This window comes from Meriones unguiculatus, chromosome 15, assembly GCF_030254825.1.
Source record: "Meriones unguiculatus strain TT.TT164.6M chromosome 15, Bangor_MerUng_6.1, whole genome shotgun sequence".
Classification (NCBI taxonomy): domain Eukaryota; kingdom Metazoa; phylum Chordata; class Mammalia; order Rodentia; family Muridae; genus Meriones; species Meriones unguiculatus.
Window position 1 is genome coordinate 73,706,212 of NC_083362.1, and position 19,507 is coordinate 73,725,718.

The window sequence follows — 19,507 nt, forward strand, 5'->3', positions numbered from 1 at the left end:
CCCCAGCTGGCTCTCCTTGGTGCTTCTGCTTCACCCACAGGTTGAAGTTTGTAGCCCCTTCTCCTGGAGACAAAGTCTTATGTCTTTCAGCTTCAACTTACCCTGGCCTTCGTGAGTTCGGCAGTCTTTACCTGTGTGACATATGCCCTATCTCCTCCTTGCTGGACCCTCATGCCCCCTGCCCTGGAAAGACCCTCTGAACAATTTGCTTGCTTTGCACCTTATCCTGTTCTGGTGGTGTCAAAGGGAAATCATCATCACTGTAGTAAAAGTAAATTTCCTAGATCTAATTAAGAAACCCTCTGTCTCATGAAAGACACACATAAAGTCTATTTAATTGTTTCATGCGAAATAAAGCACTACCCTGACTTCCTTCTAATCATTTCCACCTCTTGCCTCTAATTTAGACTCCAAATGTATAGACAACTTTAACAAAAAGACTCACAGGAGGTCCCACAGGCATGGTTCTGACTAGGGCTTGTTATCTGAGGCTGATTTTTCACATCTCTGTTTACCAATGCAGTTCTGTATCCCCTCTCCCCTACAAGGATTCTCCAGGGAGGCTGGTTTATAACATGGACCGGTTCCTTTATTTCCATGGTCAGGCTCTAGGCTGAGATAAAATGTAAGCTGGTGTCCAGAGAGACCAATGAGGAACAGTGAGATGAAGAACTGCCTGCACCATAAGGCCTTTCGGTTGCTGTGAATGAACCTGTAACTGCAAAGGCACCGCCCCCCCACCCCAGGCCAGACATAGGCAACCCACTACTTAGGGACTACCATTCTCTAAGAGGACCTCCCCCACAAAGATGCAATTTCTTTTAACATCAGAAAGGAGAAAATGAGGTGTTAGGCCAAAGTCATTTTAATTATTTTTCTCCCATATCAGAAACAGGAGGAAGCGTTTAGGGGCTAACATTTGCAAGGTTGCCATAACCATTCTGAGGTTCTGGTGAGTTGGGGAATCATCGAGGGTGACACACAAAAGCCACCCTGTGGCCTTACTGAAAGTTCTCATTTGACTGAATGAAAAGGGGGGTTGGGAAAGATTTCCCCAGGAAAAAATTGGGGGGGGGTGTTGTCATTTGAACTTCTGACAAGGCCCCCCAAGCACTCACAAACGGTAACACTCTTCTCCCATTAGCAGCTCTGTTGGCACCTGAGGCTCAAAAACTCATGGAGCCCACAAACTAAGTCACAGCAATCCTTGATTCGCTTTCTCCTTAGGAGGCCTCACTCACTCTCTGCCAGGCTGTAAAAAGGGAAACTGTATCCTCCGGACTCTCTCGGTAAACTGTGTGTTCTTTCCTATAAAGAGCTGAGCTAGTTGCTGCCGAACACGTCACCAGTGTGTTTTCCATGCCCTGTGGCTGACTAGAGGCAGCTGGAAGCAACTGGATCACTCAGGAAAGGCACTGGCCCAGAACTTGACGAAGCCAGGACAGAGAAGACCACATCCTGTCTCAGATTTCTGCTTCTCATTAACAGGACGCTGTGTGTGCAGAGCTCTATAGACATTAATCGCGCCCTGAAGCACCCAGGAGGCTTTCCAACAAGAGGAGGAGTGTGTGTCCCACAGGGCCAGCAGAAGTCATTCAGAAAGTCAGTGGCAGAGGAAGAGCCAGGGTCATAACTGCCTAGTGATGGAGACAGAAAGTAGCCCCAAAAGTTCAGGCTGGGTGCAAGGGGACTATGGAGTCACCTTCACCAAGAAGAGACTGCACAGAGTTTCTTCACTTGGTCCCTGATGTCTGTGTGCATTCTCTTTGGGAAAGAAAAGAATCAAAGTAGAGACGCTGTTTGCAAAAATATTGTCACAGTTGCTATTTATAACGCCTTTGTCCCTTTTATTCTGTAGAGGGGCCCATTCTCAGGCGGGTTTAGAGAGTAGATGTGAGCATGAGTGGGCGACAGGGTCCACCCGAGAGAACACTGGCAAAGCCGTATAGAAATGGGAACCAAGTTCTACCCTTGGCGGGGATCAAGTTCTTGGACTACATGACCGAGATCGTGAGGTGAGGGCAGAGGCCCTGAGGAATAACCAGCAAAGTTTTCAGGATCGTTTCCTCCCAAGTTCAGCACCGTGGGAATGAGTGGTGTCACCCAGACCCAGGGGCCGCCTCGGCTGCCTTGGCAATGACCCCTGGGAATGAGCTGTTCAGAGTGATCAAACCTAAGTCAATAATTAAACCAGAGCTCCAAAGCGACTCGGTGAGGCATTTGCAAGGCATCTAACCACAAACTGCACATGCTGGTGGGGACCCTCGGGTGACTGGCTCTGATATGGAGATCAAAAGGCTCAGGAAGCCATAACTCCTGAGGTGGCTTGTCAAACATGTCGGGCTGGAACACAGTCTTCTTCCTTGAAACTGCTTTCTACTGTGTTCCTGCCCCCACAGCAAGGAGCAGCTTAACGATGTCGCGCCCAGCCAGGGGAGAGTCCTCCCTCCTAACCACACCGAAGCGTAACTCGACAGCCCAGTTAATCATCTACATAAGCCATCTGCAGATGAACTGAAAACGATAAGCTGTGTTAGGTCCATAGAGGTGGCTGGAAGGAGGCTGAGGGGTCACTCCCCATCTCCTCAACTCTAACCTCAAGCCTTTCTTCACTGAGTCCCCACATCAGGGCATTACTCATTCATGAGGTGTGCTCCCAGGCCCTTCCAAGACCCCTTTCTGTCTCCCTAGTGTCACCTTTAAAGAGGGTCCTAGCTGTGAAGATTCCACCCCAAGGGAGCATGTTCTACCGTAGGCTTCTCTCAAAGGCGAGTTCCTAGGGAAGAGCTGAGAACATGCTTCCCCCTGCCTCCTGTGGGGGTCTATTTGAAATCCTGTTCTCCCTGGCTTCTGGGGTTCCTGCTCAAGGGTGTGACCTACAAGGGAAGGGGGCTACTCCGCCTTCTACTTTCCTTCATTGCCTTTGTGTCTCTTTTCTGTAGCCATCAGCTACAGACTTGGTTTATCCTTTCCCAGTTCCTAGTGAAGCCCCACCCATTTCTATCCACAGCATCGAAACTGTCTCCTCTCTTCATCCCTAAACTCTATGGTTTTCTGGGGTGCTACTGGTAAGTTCTTGGGATTTAAAGATAACAAAAAAATAAAGGGGACTGTAAGAAAGCCTGCTGACCCTACAATACTGTACCCAAACGGCTCTTCCTCGTTTGTTCACTGATCACTGAGGTCCCATGCTGCTCTGCAGGAGTGGACTAGCTCAGAGTGAACTAATCATCCAAGGTTAGGCAGACACCTTCTTTGCACCAAAAAAAAAAAAAAAAAAAAAAAAAAAAAAGTGGGTGACAGTCCTCAGCCAGGTTCCGTGTGGCAGAATGCTCTAGTCCCAGGTTTCACTCCAATCCAACAAGCTACCTGAGTCAATGATTCGGGAAAGCTGGAGCTATTTCCACACAGAGGAGCTTTTGAAGGCTGTTTTACAATGCTATCCATTTCTGCTATCTCATTTGCTGGGCTTTCCCAAGGCACTGAGAACTGCAGTCAGGCAAAAGGCCCTTCTCCCCGGGAGCACAGGCAGCTGAGCCATCTTGGAAGTGCTTCCAGGCAGGGCTCCTTCACCATCAGTATGTGAGTGCTCATAAAGGGGAGTGCGGTGGGGAGGGGGGTTTAAGACAGATGAAGATTGTCCAGGGCCAACACGGGGCTTGGAAGCAGATAAATGGGGCTGGCAGGAAAACTCCATGAAGAAACTGTAAGCTAAGAGCGAGGTCAAGCGATTCCCATCTCATTCCAGGCCAATAACCTTACAGTACTCTGCGGACATGGCTGTCCACAGCTTTGTGCATGCAAGGATGCCTGGATCTTCTTCACTCTCGCATAACCCAGGGGACTGCTTCCAGGTGAAGGGGAGTCATAACAAAAGGCCCAAGATTGGACAACTAGATAACAAAGAAAATAAATGTCATGATCCTTTGTGTGCACATGCATGCATGTGTGTATATGTGTGTGTGTCTGTATGTGTTCTCATATGCACATGTGGAGATTAGAGGACAACCTCCTATGTCCTATCTACATAGTTTTTTGAGGTAAGTCCTCTCACTGGCCCAAATCTCAACAGCTAGGCTAGGCTGGCCGGCCAGTGAGCCCCGGGATCCAGCTGTCCCTGCCTACCCAGCAGTCAGATTACAAGCATGTGCCCCAGTGCCTGGCCTCTCTGTCGTATGGACTCTGAGGATTCAACAAGCACTTTACTGACTGGGGTGTCTCCTCAGCCTTTTGCTACAACTTCTCCAAGAGCTCAGCTGTGTGGGCCCAGCTGATTCAGTCTGTCAAGCGCAGCTTGTCCCACCAAGTCTCTGACCTGCCTTCCTTCCCTGTCTTCAAGTTCGTCCACCGTAGCACATGTGAAGAGCTACCTTGATCCAGACAATAACCAGCCTAGTGGGGACCAGGTGTGCCTGCTTCCTGCTCCCTCCCCTCTACTGCCTGAGACTTTGAGTTTCTTTTCTTTACAAATTTATTCTTTGAGAATTTTATCTTATTCTTTTCTCTCCCCCAACTCCTTCCAGGTCCTCCTCCACCTCCCTACCCACAAAACTTCATGTTCTTTCTCTCATTAAAAAACAACAACAATAACAACAACAACAACACACACACACACAAGACTTCAATTTGTGTTGGCTGATGACTCCTAAGCATAGACCCTGCCCCGGAGTGTAGTTGATTCACCCAGGATTACTCCATTGAGGAAAACTGAGTTTGCCTCTTCCAGCAGCTATGGATTGCAAATAGCTTCCTGACTAGGAGTGGGAGTTTGTGCCCACCCCCCATTCCTTGGTGTTGGGATTTTGTCTGACTTGAGCTTGTGTAGGCCTCGTGTATGCTGCCTGTGAGCGCAAACGTACATCTGCCTGCTATGTTCTTAAAGTCATCCTCTACCTCTGTCTCTTACATCATCCAGTGCCTTGCCACACAAAGCATACAGCTGCTGGGCAGTGTGTCCCCGTGGAGATCCTAGCTGCTGTCTGGATTGCACAGTAGCTGTCACCACTGGCAGCTTCTGGAGGGTCTCTAAACTTTTCTAACACAAACCCATATGTCTGTGTCTTGTGTGTCCGTCTGCCAGTCTCATTTTTATCTGAGAGCTGCTATGATGAAGGTCTGATCCAAGTTAAAACCATTGCCCTTGCCTCCTTGGAGAGCAAGGACCAGGTCTCACTCAGAATTATGAGCTCCACAGCAGAGCCTTACCCATAATGGGTGCTTAATCAATGTTTGGGGCTGAGCTGGGGTCCAGAAGCTGAACAGATGGCTCAGCTGTTAAGACCACTTGTTGCTCCTTCTAAGGACCTGAGTTCAATTGCTAGCATCCACATAGTGGCTCACAAGCATCTGGAACTCCAGTCCCAAGGAATCTGATGCTTTCTTCCAGCTTCCTTGAGCCCCAGGCATAGAATAGATGTGGTACACAAACATACATGCCAGCAAAACACCCATACATAAAATAAAATCAAATCTAAACATAAAAAAAAAATCCAGGTCTTAGGATGACCCACATGAGGTAGGTAATACACAACTCCCTTTGACCCACAAAAAGATAGCCCCATGTTAATATATAAGGCTCATTACTAAGTAAGGCTCGTTATCTTTCAGCTTACTGAAGCTGAAGTGTAGTTATCCTCACCAGCTCAAATGTTTTCTTGCTCAGAGCTGAAGAGACGGCTCTGTAAGTGGCTTACCAAATTTGAAAACCTGAGTTTGGATCCCCAGAATCCTCAGCAAGAGGGTAACACACATTTATAATTCCAGGGTTTCTACTGGGAGATGGGGGAAGGGTAAATGGTGGCAGGAGAATCCCAGAAGCTCAAGGACCAGGTGGGCTGGGGAACAACAAAGAGATGAGGATGGACAGACACCCAAGGTCATCCCTTGACCCTCATGAATATGCCATGGTATGTGCATGCCTGCACTCACATACATGACAGGTGCGTGCCTGCCCACACAGGCGTGTGTGCAGGGAAGGGGAGAGGAGATGGAGGGAGATGTGGTAGTATACATCTGTGATCTCAGCACCTGGAAAGCTGAGTGAGGCAGAAGGATCATGGGTTCTAGGCTGGCCTGGACTACAAAGCAAAAATAATTTTAAGCTATAAGAAAAAAAAAGTGCACATTAAAGTGGGCATGGCATTGTTCTTGGTGCAATACACACTTGGCACTTTTTTTTTCTAGATCTACATCTAAATCTAAAACAGCTCAAAGAATCAGTTGGACATTTTATCAAGCTTCCATGTAGAGTCATATGGTGTCTCCTCAGAGAGAGCACCAGCACGTGCAGGAAGCTGTGGAAACAACAAAGCTTGTTGTGAGATGCTAAAAATGAGCACATTTCTTGGTGCTGTTGTCTGGGAGGGTGGTGCCAATCAAAAGGCAGAACCGAGTAAGGTCAAACAGCCAAACAAACACAATTTTGGAGATTCAGAATAAGGTTTCTTTTACTGTGCCTTCCTTTTTCCCATTTTCCTTTCGAATTCACTTTTCCCATTTTCTTGCCAGCAAGCCAAGTCTGCTCCTCCCTGGCGGCTGCATTTTTTCCATCTCTATTCAGCAGAGGCCCAGGAGAAGACGGCAGATGGAAAGAGGTGCAGTGCCTCCTTGGAGCCTTAGTTCTCAGGGTAACATAATAAGATGATTGCTAGCCAGGCAGTGTTGACACAAGCTTTTAATCTCAGCACTTGGAAGGCAGAGGCAGGCAAATCTCTGATTCTCAGGCCATACTGGTCTACATAGAGAGTTCCAGAATAGCCAGGACTCCACAGGGAAATCCTGTCTCGAAAAGCCAAAAACAAACAAGACAATTGCTAAGTCCATGGCTCTCTGATTGTGTGAGAGGCAGATCCGGCGTTCTCCCCATAACCTACTGAGAGTTCAGTGACCTCTTTCCAGCCGTGGCTCCTCTTATTTTACCTTTGCTGGTTTAGTTTAGACTTGTCTGTTCCTAACAGTGTGTGAGCATCTTTCCGGCTAGATCTAGAGTCCCTGGAAATGACAATTCCTCTGTAGCTCTGCAGCAGCCCCTGCTGTTCTCCCAAATGGCTGTTGTTGTTGTTTTAAAGAATGGAGCATCCCAGAGTGAGCTCAGCAGAAAAGGCACCCGTGGACACTGAGACTTGCTTCCAGGAGTAGACACGTAAATTTAGCTAAATTATGTTCTATTTAATAGTCCTTTTATCATGCGTTTTTAGCCTTTCACTCAGTTTTTAAGGCCAGATCCACAGACTTCCAATCACCTGTATAATTAAGGTAAAATATGCTACTTGAATATGCAGATTTTAAAAAATACATTTTGCTCTTTTTTTTATTTCTGTAAAAATCTCGTCTGCTTATTGTGAAAAATTCAGTAGGACAGAAAAGATCTGAAGAGAAAAGTTAAAGAAAACAGTTGCCCAAGTTTCTGTCTCTGAGAAAAACCACTCTTGATCTAAGAATGGGATCCCAACAAAAGGTGCCTAATGACTGAAGACATACTTAAGAAAAAGCGCATTTTAAGATTCACCGTGTGCATTCTGTTTGGAGATTGTGTTGTGCTGAGAGCTGCTTACAGAGTATGATTTGAGGGCTCTTTGCTGGAACGTGATTCTTCTAGACTGTCAGAAGTATAAGACCATCCCCTCCCCGCCCTCCTGAAATCTCGCTGCAGCGTCAAGATTCTGCCAACCTCAGACAAATCGCCCAGCTTTCCTACTCTTCAGACTCCTCAGCCTCGAAATGAGAGAACCAGACGGCATCATGTGAAAGTCCCTCTCTGTCCCAACCCCATGACTCATTCTGGGGGCCATTTTCCTTGTTAAAATGGAAAGTCTCCTGCAAGGAGCTTGGGGGCTACCGAGGAAAGAGGTGAGTCCTCAAATAAGGGGCAGGGTAAACCCGGAGTGTGGGGGGAGTCCTGTGGCTAAGCGAACAGAATGGAGGAAGGTTCTGCATCTGAGATAATCACGAAAGGGGAGACAGCAAGGTTCAAATTTAGGAAATTTTTATTTCTCGCTTTTAAATCCATGGCTGGCCTAAATTTTATTGTCTGTGTCTTTGACTGCCAGTGCAACAATTATATGGCCAATTGAAGTCTGAAATTTTTAAAAAGACATATATTGGTGATAGGTCTTCATATTACACCAGGTTGTTACGCATTTCTAATGTAGGTCATTCATCACTTAATGGAACAAGTTTCTCAAGGCCTTCACTGGGAAACTGGAAAAAGAAAAAGTAAAACAAAACAAAAAACCCAAGTTCCAGGAGGCCAGTGTAACTGGAGCGAACAAGGAGAGACAATCAGGAGACGAGAATGAGGGAGAGTCAGGATTGAGCCTCTCCATCATCTCAACAGATTTGGCCATTTCTATTTGCCCCTTCAGTGAGCTGGTGTGCAAATCCCATCCACAGGGAACTAAACACGCACTCCCTGTGGGCAAGCAGGCATGGGAGCTGATTACGTGACCCTGATGGGAACAATTAGATCCTTCAAGAGCACCAGGTCCCTGTAATAAAGGCTAATAAAGGCTAAAATCCACTTGGTATATTTTGATCTTCTGCACGCATCAGCTAGTTCTTTAATCAAAATGCCAGTGTGGCGGTTTATTAGCAAGTGTACCGTCAGATCCACCCAGGAGGGAAAAGTGTCTTCAGATGTGTCCACTTTCACAGCTCTATTATGGAGGAAGAGCCTCAGCACAGCCTTCCAAATCTCTGGGTGTAGAGACAGCACATTTACCAGGGCAGGGTGAGTCAGCATCCTTAGTCTGAAGGGTTTCAGGAACTTGTCAGCAGAGTGACTCATACCAGATTCAGGGTCACCGTGAGGCAAGGGGACAAGTCAGACCTCTAGACCCCACAGTACAAAAAGAAAACTTGCGTGTGTATGTGTGTTTGTGTTCCTTTGCTGTGTATGATATGGGGTGTCACATGTGTTGTGTATTTTCTGTCAGATGTATTTGGTCAGATGTGTGTTGTGCACTCTCCCTGTGTGTTCTGTAGGTGTGTATGCTATGTGTGCTGTGAGAGTTCTGTATGTGTGTTGTGTACCTTCTCTCTGTGTGTGCTATATGTGATATTTATGTGTGTGCTGTGTGTTGCATGGCAGGTGTTGTTTGTATTGTGTGTGTGCATGCTGTGGCAGTGATGTGGACACACATACGGAGGTCTGCTTGTAGGACAGGCAGAAGCAGATTCCATACCTCTGAGATACAGGATCAGGCAGACGGGATGTAGGCAGGCGGGAGCTGCCATGCATTTGCCGAGTGGCCCTGGGAAACCTAGTAAGTAAATCGGGGTAAACCACAGTGACCCAGAGAATGGACCCTTCTGTCCAGGGGACAGCTATTCAGCTATGCTCGTAAGATGCCTGAAAAGCAGACAGCAGAGATCAACACAGAAGTAGCTGAACTGAGTCTGGCCAGATCAAGACGGAAGTCTGGAGAAGGGAGATGAGGAGTCAGACTCATGCTAGTTACTTCCCACAGAGTGTGAGAGTAGAATAAAATTATATGCAACCTCGTATGCCTCATCTGGTCCTTCCTGCATTTGAGCTGTAATTTCCCCCAAGCCGCCTGTGCTTACGGCCTGGCGTTTCAATTTATCTTGAAGTAACTATTTATATTCGCATCTACTCATCTCTAAACAGGTCTCCTCCACCCCTCGGGCTTCTTGTCCCTCAAATGACAATCAAACACACAAAGGAGATGCCTGACTGTATTTATAGGTCCCAGCATTCTGACTAAATCTCTCCTTCTGTTAGGACCAGGGGTGCAGGGGTTTGACTCTTTTGAATAAATATCTGGCTGGTGACTGTCTCCAGGAGCAGTCAGACGAAGGACCTCAGTGGGCCTCTAACCTGGAGGCACAACTAGAACCCTAGAGCTTCAGGGGAGAAGGGGAACAGATGGTGGGGTTAGTGGGTGGGGCGGTTTGAAGAAATTTCCTGCAGTGTGCAGGAACTTCACTGCCCTTCTGTAGACAGTGGGACTTTCAAGAATTGTGTTGGTCATGAAGACTGCTCACTCATTCAGTAATTAATTGGGCATTCACATTCTGATGATGCCATGTTACCGTTACCACAAGTATCTGTTTCATATGAACAGTTATCTGTGGCCTATGAATTCTGTCTATATCCTTGTCTGTATCTCTATCCCTTTCCCTGTCTCTGTCTGTATCTCTGTATCCCTGTCTCTATTTCCATCTCTATCTCTGTCTGTATCTCTGTCTCTATTTCTGTCTCTCTCCACTCATATTTCTTTTGCCCTACCATTCTACACATGAGATGATACAATTGAAAGTCTCTTACCAAATCCCAGGCCCTCAACCTTAAACTTCCAAACCTCTAGAACTGTAGAGGAGGCCACTGGGATGTGGAGAGCTCAGAGCAGGATCTTAGTGTATTGATGAGGTTTACATGGACTCTCTAACCTTGTGATAGGACACTTTATTGACTGTCTAAAACATGCTTAAGAGAGAGCTAACAGCCGCTCCACCAATTTGGCCAATAGTCACTTAAATTTCCTAAATAGTGAAAATAACTTCACAGAAGTTTAGAATTATGGAGATTTAGTGAGGCTTTTCATTATAGAAAAGCTGGTGGGGATGGAGGGGAGTACAGACCTGGGGCCCACATCCAGTCCCTTTCCTCCTACATCTTTCTGTGTAGAGACCTGCAGAATTCCCCACTGAGGACTATTTGAACTGGGGGAGATTTCTGGGGCAGTGAAATACAACTTGTCCAAATGCCATCACATGCTAACCTGGATCTTAAAAATAGCTCACGTAAGAACTCAAGAAAGCTTCCCGACTGGGCTACCTGCCTCTTTCATAGCAATCCCAGACTTCCAGATGTCTGTTGGGAAACTGTGACGGTCATTCATCATGAAGTTGGATCCATAATTGAATTTTTGGTGCCACTGTCTATATCTGACACAGACAGAGCCCTGGTACAGACATTCCTGTCTGTGTTGGGACAGTTTGTTCCTTGCAGCATTATGGAGCTGAAGTTCTTTGAACTGCGGCATCAATGACTCAGAGACAGTGCTCTTCCCGGAGTAGCTAACAGTGTCTTCCCTCTTGGCTGCCTGTGCTGCAAGTACATAGATAATAAGTTTTCTCTTTCTCTGCCCAGTAAACAATAAAAAAAAAAAAAACATTCCTGAGCATCCTCTGATTAAACAACAGGGAAAACATCTAAATGCTCATATTCTGTGGCCCCAGGAGACCACACTCAACATCACCACCCTTCCCCAACATAAAGGAAGCCCGAAGCTTGCTTCAATCTTGTCTTCTAACTTAGTATTCTTCTGGAGTCATTCAGCTTCCAAACTCTGGGAAGCGTTTTAGGGCAAGGGCAAAATGGTTGCTTGTATGTGCACATGTGTACCCTGCCCTGTGACAGGACACAGATGTACTTCACTTAGCAATTGGAAGTGAACGGAAGGCAGACTTTGATTAACTGTACAGGGAAGTGTGACCATGCTCTAGATAGGACAGCAAGGTGTCTCCTAAGCATGTGTGTTATGGGAGGCTTGGTCCTCAGTGTTAAGGGGTGGTGGAGGATTTAAGAGGTGGAAAGCCACAGGACATGGCTGGGGGGGGCATGAGGTTGTTGGCTTCAAAAGAAATTAATGTAGGTCCCCTTGGACATCAGCTAGCTCCCACAAGAGGCGGCTGTTATAAAGAAGGGCTCCTCCATTGCCAGATGACCACCCTGTCACACATGATCCCACCACCAGCCATCATCTACCGTCCAGGATGGCTAGGAGACCAAAGCCATCATCATGTTTGCACATTCAGCTTCCAAAATTATAAGACAAAGAAACCTCTTTCTTTTTTATTTAAAATTTTTAATCAAACCTTTCTTCATTGTTGTTGAAGTATCTAGGCTCAGCTTTTCTCCTTATCTCACTCACCAACCACTTTGTTGTTGAGATAAGGTCTCACTGTGTAGTCTAGTCTGGCCTTGAACTCATGATCCTCCTCCCTCAGTCTCCTGAGTCCTCAGATTACAGGTGTGTCGTACCTGGCAAAGTACCTTGCTACGCACAGACTGTGTCACATCATCCAGGCATCTGACTGAGGCGGAAGGACATGTTTTCTGGGTGGCCTGATTGGTGGATGGAGAGCTGGCACTGGTGTCACATGAAGCTGAGCTGGGCTGTGGTCTGAAGGCCATGATTCTGCTCCACGTAGCCTCTGTTTGCCACCAGGCTGCCTCTCACAATGAGGTGCTCACTAGTTAGAATGCTGCGCTGTGTCCGGCTTTACCTATATCAGCAGTTCTCAACCTGTGGCGCTCTACCCCTCCCCCAAAAAGACCATTGGAAAGCACAGGTATTTACATCATGATTCATAACAGTAGCAAAAAGGCCGTTATGAAGTAGTAACAAAAATCATTTTACGAACTTCTGGACTTCCTCTAGCTGCCATTTTGAGTCCTCTTATGTGTGCCTTATCTCAGCTGGTCTGCCCAAAATCCTTTGAGCACAAACCCTAGTCCCCTTCGCAGCCCCATTTCCACTCTGACAAGATAAAAGAAACAATCATGAACCAGGAAAACTCACCAAACTGCAGGCACAATTGTGCTTTGGTAGAGAAGGATCTGCTCACAGAAGAAAGAAGGTGGTTCACAGAACAGCCACAGCAGACGATAAAAACTACAGTTCTCCTTAAAGAAGTTAGCGGTAAACAATATTTCTGGTTTTGAAAAGGTGAAGAGGTTTACAAAGCATTTTAACAACCCTGAAAGTTCAGGCGTCTCTGGTAACAAACACCTTCACCATTACAGGCCACGCTGAGGCAAAGCAGCTGACAGAAAGGCTTCCCAGCATCCTAAACCAGCTTGGTGCAGACAGTCTGACTAGTTTAGGGAGGCTGGCTGAAGTTCTGCCCAAACAATCTGTGGATGGAAAAGCCCCAGTTGGAGCGGATGTTGATGAAGTTCTGGGTCTGGTGGAGAATTTCAATGAGGCTTCTAAGAATGAGGCACACCAAACTGAGGCAACTTCTGAGGAAGGTGATTCTTGCAGAAGTTACAGGAGCTGCTATTTTATATCATGGCTGCTTTGAAAATTCTTTTGTTGAAGGATCTGATAAAATCTAAATCTCTAACATTTTTAAGCCAAGGCCCCCGGACACCACAGCTCTTTCTGATTTTTGCTTATATGCGGTTCATTCTTCACAGCAAGCTAAGCTGAAGGGGTCTGGGAATAAAGTTTAGAAAAGGGTCATAAAATTCTTTGCCTAGTTAAAAAAATTAATTTATGTCTGGGGTCCCTACAACATGAGGAGCTTATTAAAGGGCTGCAGCATTGGGCAGGCTGAGAACCACTGATCTACATACAAGAGAAATCATGTGGCCTGGTTAAGCTTAGGAACAGAGTTGGCGTTGCATGCCTTGATAACATTGATTTTCAGTAGGCCTGAGTAAACTCAACAGGCCCACATAGGCATGTGGGTATATATCATGGCAGAGTAAACTACATTCTACTAGAGTTCTGCTCTGATATCACCCAGCTTTATTCTAGAGAAGATCCACCCTCTCCAGCATATTGAATTGTAAGGCCTGCAGCTGCTTCTCCAAACTCTACAAACCTCTCTTTAACTTTCTTTTCACCTTCAGGCCTGGTATGACAATGGGTGCAAGGCAGTCATGACACCGGTGCTGACTGATGGGTTGATCTCACCCGGCTCATATCTGCAGGCTGAGCAGAGCCTCAGACAATAATTTCACAGGAATTTCCCTGCAAGACATAACGCTGTTCCAAGCCCAAGTGGGAACATCCTTCAGGTTGCAAATGTAAGCTTGGTCCTCGGTCACTCATTTTGCAAGCACTTCCTCAGACACGGAACATGCTACACTCATATGTAAAAATCTATGCTGCAATAAAAAAGATGGTAAGGAGTTAGATGCTGTTAAGTTTACAGATTATGTGATGAATTGAAATTTTTTTAAAGGTAAACTTTCTTGTAGATGTAATATGTACTTTCTCAGGCATATATTGTGTGTGTATGCACACACATAAAGAAAAAGAAAACTTACAATTACCTATCATTACCTCTCTACACTGAAATGGTATCTTGATTCAGTATTATTAAAACCTTTACAAATGCTTTAAAAACGTTCTTTATGGTTCTATCGTACAGATGTGTGATCATTTAGCTATTGTGCTAATCTTACACCTTCATAGATTTTAATACCACATTCTTGTAGATGTGTTTTCTGTTGAAATCTTTCTTTGAAGTGTGTTTTATTTTTCCCATTTCTCATGTTTATATGTGTGGTGTGCATGTATGTGTAAGTATGTGTTGATGGGTAGATATGTGTATGTGCATGTGGAGATCCAAGACTGACACTGATGTCAGGAATCATCTTCCATCACTCTTCTGCCTTGTTTGTCCAGGCAGGGTCTCTTTTTTTCCCCTTCTGCTTTCTTTTTTATTTATTTACTTTTATTTATTACAATTTATCCACTTTGTAGCCAATCCCAGCTGTAGCTCCTTCCCTCATGCCCTCCCAATCCCACCCTCCCTCTCTCTTCTGCTCCCATGCCCCTCCCCCAGTCCACTGACAGGGAAGGTTCTCCTCCCATTCCATCTGACCCTAGCCTATCAGGTCTCATCAGGGCTGGCTTCATTGTCCTCCTCTGTGGCCTGGTATGGCTGCTCCCCCCACAGGTGGAGGTGATCAAAGAGCCAGCCCATGAGTTCATGTCAGTTCCCTATTACTGGGGAACCCTCTTGGACACTGAGCTGCCATGAGCTACTTCTGTGCAGGGGTTCTAGGTATCTCCATGCATGGTCCTTGTTTGGAGTATTAATCTCAGAAATGATCCCTATGCCCAGATTTTTTTGGTTCTGTTGCTCTTCTTGTGGAGCTTCTGTTTTCCCCAGGTCTTTCTATCTCCCCCTTCTTTTTTATTTATTATAATTTATTCACTTTGTATCCCAGCTGTAGCACCCTTCCTCATCCCCTCCCAATTCCATTCTCCCTCCCTCTTCTGCTCCTATGCTCCTTCCCCAGTCCATTGATAGGGGAGGTCCTCCTCCTCTTCCATCTGACCCTAGCCTATCAGGGTGGACTGGCTGCATTGTCTTCCTTTGTGGCCTGGCAAGGCTGCTCTCCACTCAGGGGGAGGTGATCAAAGGGCCAGCCCTGAGTTCATGTCAGAGACAGCCCCTGTTTCCATTACTAGGGAAACCACTTGGACACTGAGTTGCCATGGGCTACATCTGTGCAGGGATTCTAGGTTAGCTCCATGAATGGTCTTTGGTTAGAATTTCAGTCTCAGAAAAGACCCCTGGGTCCAGATTTTTTGGTTCTGTTGCTCTCCCTGCGGAGCTCCTGTCCCCTCCAGGTCTCTCTATCTCCCCTTTCTTTCACTCGGCCCAAAGTTTGGCGCTGAGTTTCAGCATCTGCTTTGATGCCCTGCTGGTACCTCTCGCTTCTTGCATGTCCCTCAGGAGCTGCAGTCCCACTGTGACCTGGAACTCTTTCTTTTTCTCCTTGCTTCCTCCCAATTAGAGCTACCTGCTTTATCTCTCTTCATGTCTTCCTAGGTTTATACTTGGTGAATTTTCTTTTCAGAGGCCCTCTGTGGTAGGCTCCTGTCTTATTCCTTGTTTTCTCCCTCTTCCGATGTCTATCCCATTTGTCTTTCTGAATGAGGATTGAGCATCTTACCCAGGGCCCCCCTTGCTTAGCTTCTTTAGGTGTACAATTTTAGTATGATTATCTTATATGTCTAATATCTACTTATAAGTGAGTATATACCATGTGTCTTACTGTTTCTGGGATAACTCACTCAGGATGATCTTTTCTAGTTCCCACCATTTGCCTGCAAATTTCATGATTTCTTGTTTTTAATTGCTGAGTAATATTTCATTGTGTACATGTACCACAATTTCTGCATCCATTCAGCAACTGAGGGACATCTGGGTTGTTTCCAGGTTCTGGAAGGCCCTCTTAATCAAGCCCAGGGCTCACGGATATCGTTAGCCTGCTTGCTTTGGGGGAATTTCCAGTCTTCTCTTTCCATGCCTGGTATTCCAGGAGGACCACTGTGCCCACCTAGCAGTTAAGTGGGTTTCCTCGGCCTGAATTCTAGTCCTCACATGTATGCAGCAAGCACTTCTACTGCTGAGTCATCTCTTTGGCTCCTACATTTTTTTAAAAATGTACTTCAGATATATGCTTTAATATGCTTATTTCCCTCCACAGACGTTTATCGGCACCTACAAGACATCCAGACACATGACCCACCACTGGCTTGCTTTGCATCAGGCACTGTGCTAAGCAATGGTATATAATAGGTGGGCCAGGCCACTGTAACACATTATGACAAACTTTCCACCATGAACAATGGTGTTTGGGGGATGTGAAATCCAAAATCAAAGTATCTGCAGGGCAGATCACCTTCTAAAGACTCCATTGCAGAGTGTTTCCTTGCCTCTTCCATTCCCAGGTGGCCTTAAACCTTAGCTGGTCCTAAGTAAACAATGAGCTCATGGCTCCACTCTTTCCATTCTCACTGGCACACAGTCCCCTTCCCTCTCTGTGTCTCATTTCCCTCTTGTTATAAAGATTCTTGCTACTGAATTAAGGCACACCCCAGGCCCAGCCTGGCTTCAGTATCAGTCATGTGATCTTATCTGCGAAGATCTTCTTTCTAGATACGGTCATGTTTACAGACTCCAGGAGAACAGTGCTCCACCCTGGCAGCATCCCAAGAACAAGTGATCAATAATCCCCCAGCTGCCCTGTTGAAATCCATCTTTCTGAACTTAGAGAAAGCAGTGTTTTCTAGAGTTGCAAGAGTAATGAGGGGCTTTGTTGTGTTTTGAGACAGGGTTTCACTACGTAGTCCTGGCCGATCAAGATGGCCTTGAACCCACAGAGATATGCTTGCCTTTGCCTCTCAAGTGCTGGGATCAGTGGTGGGCAGTTGCCACCACGTGGGACAGAAGAGTCACACAGTGATAAGGAGCCACAGATCTGGTGTCTAAGGCCAGGTCTCTAGTTCCAACCTCCCCACCCCTGGCCTAGTGGAGCTGTTGAGGGGGTATGGATAGCTTAGGGTGGTGGGGGAGGTGGGAGGGGATGGAGTGGAGGGTGCTGTGGAAGGTGTGTGGGGGGAGGGATGTTTACATCACAACCTAGCTGGTCTGGAGAAACAACTGTTCCAGTTCTGAGGTTAATGAAGTCCAGACTAGTGAACTACAGTGACCTTACTCTTTTTGTTTCTTCTTCCTGAAATGGGGAGGAAGTCTTTGAGGAGCTGAAGAGCGTGAACTGGGGAGGTGGAGGAAAAGAATTTAGAACAGGGGTTCCTTGCAGGTGGACAACCCCCGCTTTGAAGCCTGAGGCATTCTGGGGCAGGAAGGGCTACTGACTGTGCCAATGCTTGATGGTCACTGAAGAGGAGCTGACTGTCACTACTTGTGACATCCCTTTCCTTACGAATTCTGTGTTTTCCTGATGAGGTCACGGACTGGCTTAAAAATAGACTCTGTGGAGCCCCTCCGAGTTTATCGTTTCCACTTCTGCATCCTGGATCTGCATTGTGCCACTCCAAATTCAGAGCTCACAAAAGTCTGAGGAGATTGCCTTTCAGGAAAGAGTAGGCTTAACAGGCCCCCTGGCAGACAGTTGGGACTTCATTTTCTGCTGTCCTCCACCTTGACCTAATTTCAGTGTTCATAAGAAGGTGACAGGGACATCTTTGTTTCTAGTCATTAGCTCTGAATGGGAAGAAAAACTCCTCTGAAATGAGTTTCTGGAGGAAAATAAGGTCCCCGCTTGAAAGAGAAAGTGAGAGCCATGACTCTGAAAACTTGGTCCTCCTGCCTCTGTGCTCTAAGGGCTGGTTTAGATAGTGCCAGTTGGGGGTAGTGAGGAGGGCACTTGCTGTCCCAAGGCACTGGCTGGACTGGTCCTTGGGCTCTTCTAGCACCCCTGGATGCAGCACTTGCCAGCCTGGCATTCTTGGTGCTCAAAGTCCCTTACTTTAGAAGCAGCATGATGTCTGGTTGTGTCCTGACTTAATAAACAGGAAGAAAACCCGCTTTACCAGGACACTGACATTTTGGTTCAAGTGGTCTGCAAAGTACGGCATTCAATATGTCTCTCCTGTCCTAGTTTTGAATCAAGAGAGTAAAGTCAGAAGAGAAAGGCATCGGACACTGGGAACAGCACACTTAAATGGCATGTCAGGAACATGTAGGAAATTTCTGCAGAATGTAAGACAAGGGAAATGATCCAGCAGGGCTGTAGAGTTTGGGGTGACACATGTGTGGACCCTTCCTCCTAGGGAGGCAATTGCAGGTCTCCTGAAACCCTTGTCATCTATGATGCTGCAGAGATGAAAGACAAAGGGTGGGATGGCCAAGGAGCAGAAGTTACTGTCCCTGTATGGGAAGTGTCTTGGAGCTGACTATCACCTATACCCCTGGGGACAGGAAGAAGTGTCTTAAAGCTGTGGGTGATGCCACCACTGGTTGCTAACCAGAGCCCCCATAGCAGCTGTGAAGTAGCCAGAGACCCAGAAATTCTTGAGCAGAGAAGCTCTGTAGTGTAAGTGTTACAATGCAGAAGGGAAAGGCTTCCCCTCATAAAGTGTTTCAGCTCTGAGGGGGAAGTTTTCACCACGTAAGTGTTATAGCTCTGAAGGGAAAGGCATCCTGGCCGTCAGGGGCCAAGGAATACCACGGAGTCACACCTCACAGCAAACCCCACGCAAGACATTTACTGGGAAAGACACAAGAGGGTGGCTCTCTCTGCTCAGGTGAAAAGCAGAAGGCAGGCTTTACACAAGGTTTCTTGGGGAAGGGATATCCTGGGATTGGAGGTACTATGTGCCTGATCTCGGGGCAAGCTTGGAGGTTGAGGGAATTTTGTTTTCAGGGGTTGGTGGAACTTTGTGCTCAAGGATTGGTAGGTTCTTGTGCACAAGGATGGTGGGTTTTTGTGCACAGGGCTTGGTGAGTTTGGGTAATTTTTTTCTCCGGGAAGCACTTTTGGACCTATTGCCCTACCGGCGATTGTGAAGAGAGCTGTGACCCACACAGTAAGAAGCATGGCCAACTGTGGCTCCTTTTCCAGGCCCAAGCTCTTCTAGCAGAGCCCTCTAGTCCTTTCTTAGTTCTTACAGATGCTCCCAGGGTACAGATTTAGAAGTGCTCTACATGGTCCATGAGCCAAGGTAAGTAGCCAATGTTTGAAAGCTCATGGAGGTTGACTGGAAAATTCCTTCCCTTCTGGAACCCCCAGTTTCTGGGCTTGTCCATGGAGCTTGGAAAAGCCCTTTGGAGGTCCCATGAGTCATACTTTCAAGCAGATCTTGGATCTGTTGGCAGGAAGTGACATGGAAGGGGCAGGATTTTTTTTTTTTTTTAAACAAAGTATTGTGTGAACCAAGCTATAAGGAGAGAAGCCGAGGGAAGCAGAAAGGCAATGTGAGGTGCCCCAGAATTCTAGAGGGAGAGTCTGCCGAGGGGAGACAAGCATGCTGAGAGAGAGCTGTGC

General features: G+C 46.6%; 1 pseudogene; it reads left to right on the forward strand.

Annotated features, from left to right (window-relative positions):
- The first annotated feature begins 1,899 nt into the window (after positions 1–1,899).
- Positions 1,900–13,617, forward strand: LOC110545548 (transcription factor BTF3-like; annotated as a pseudogene).
- The last annotated feature ends 5,890 nt before the right edge of the window (positions 13,618–19,507 follow it).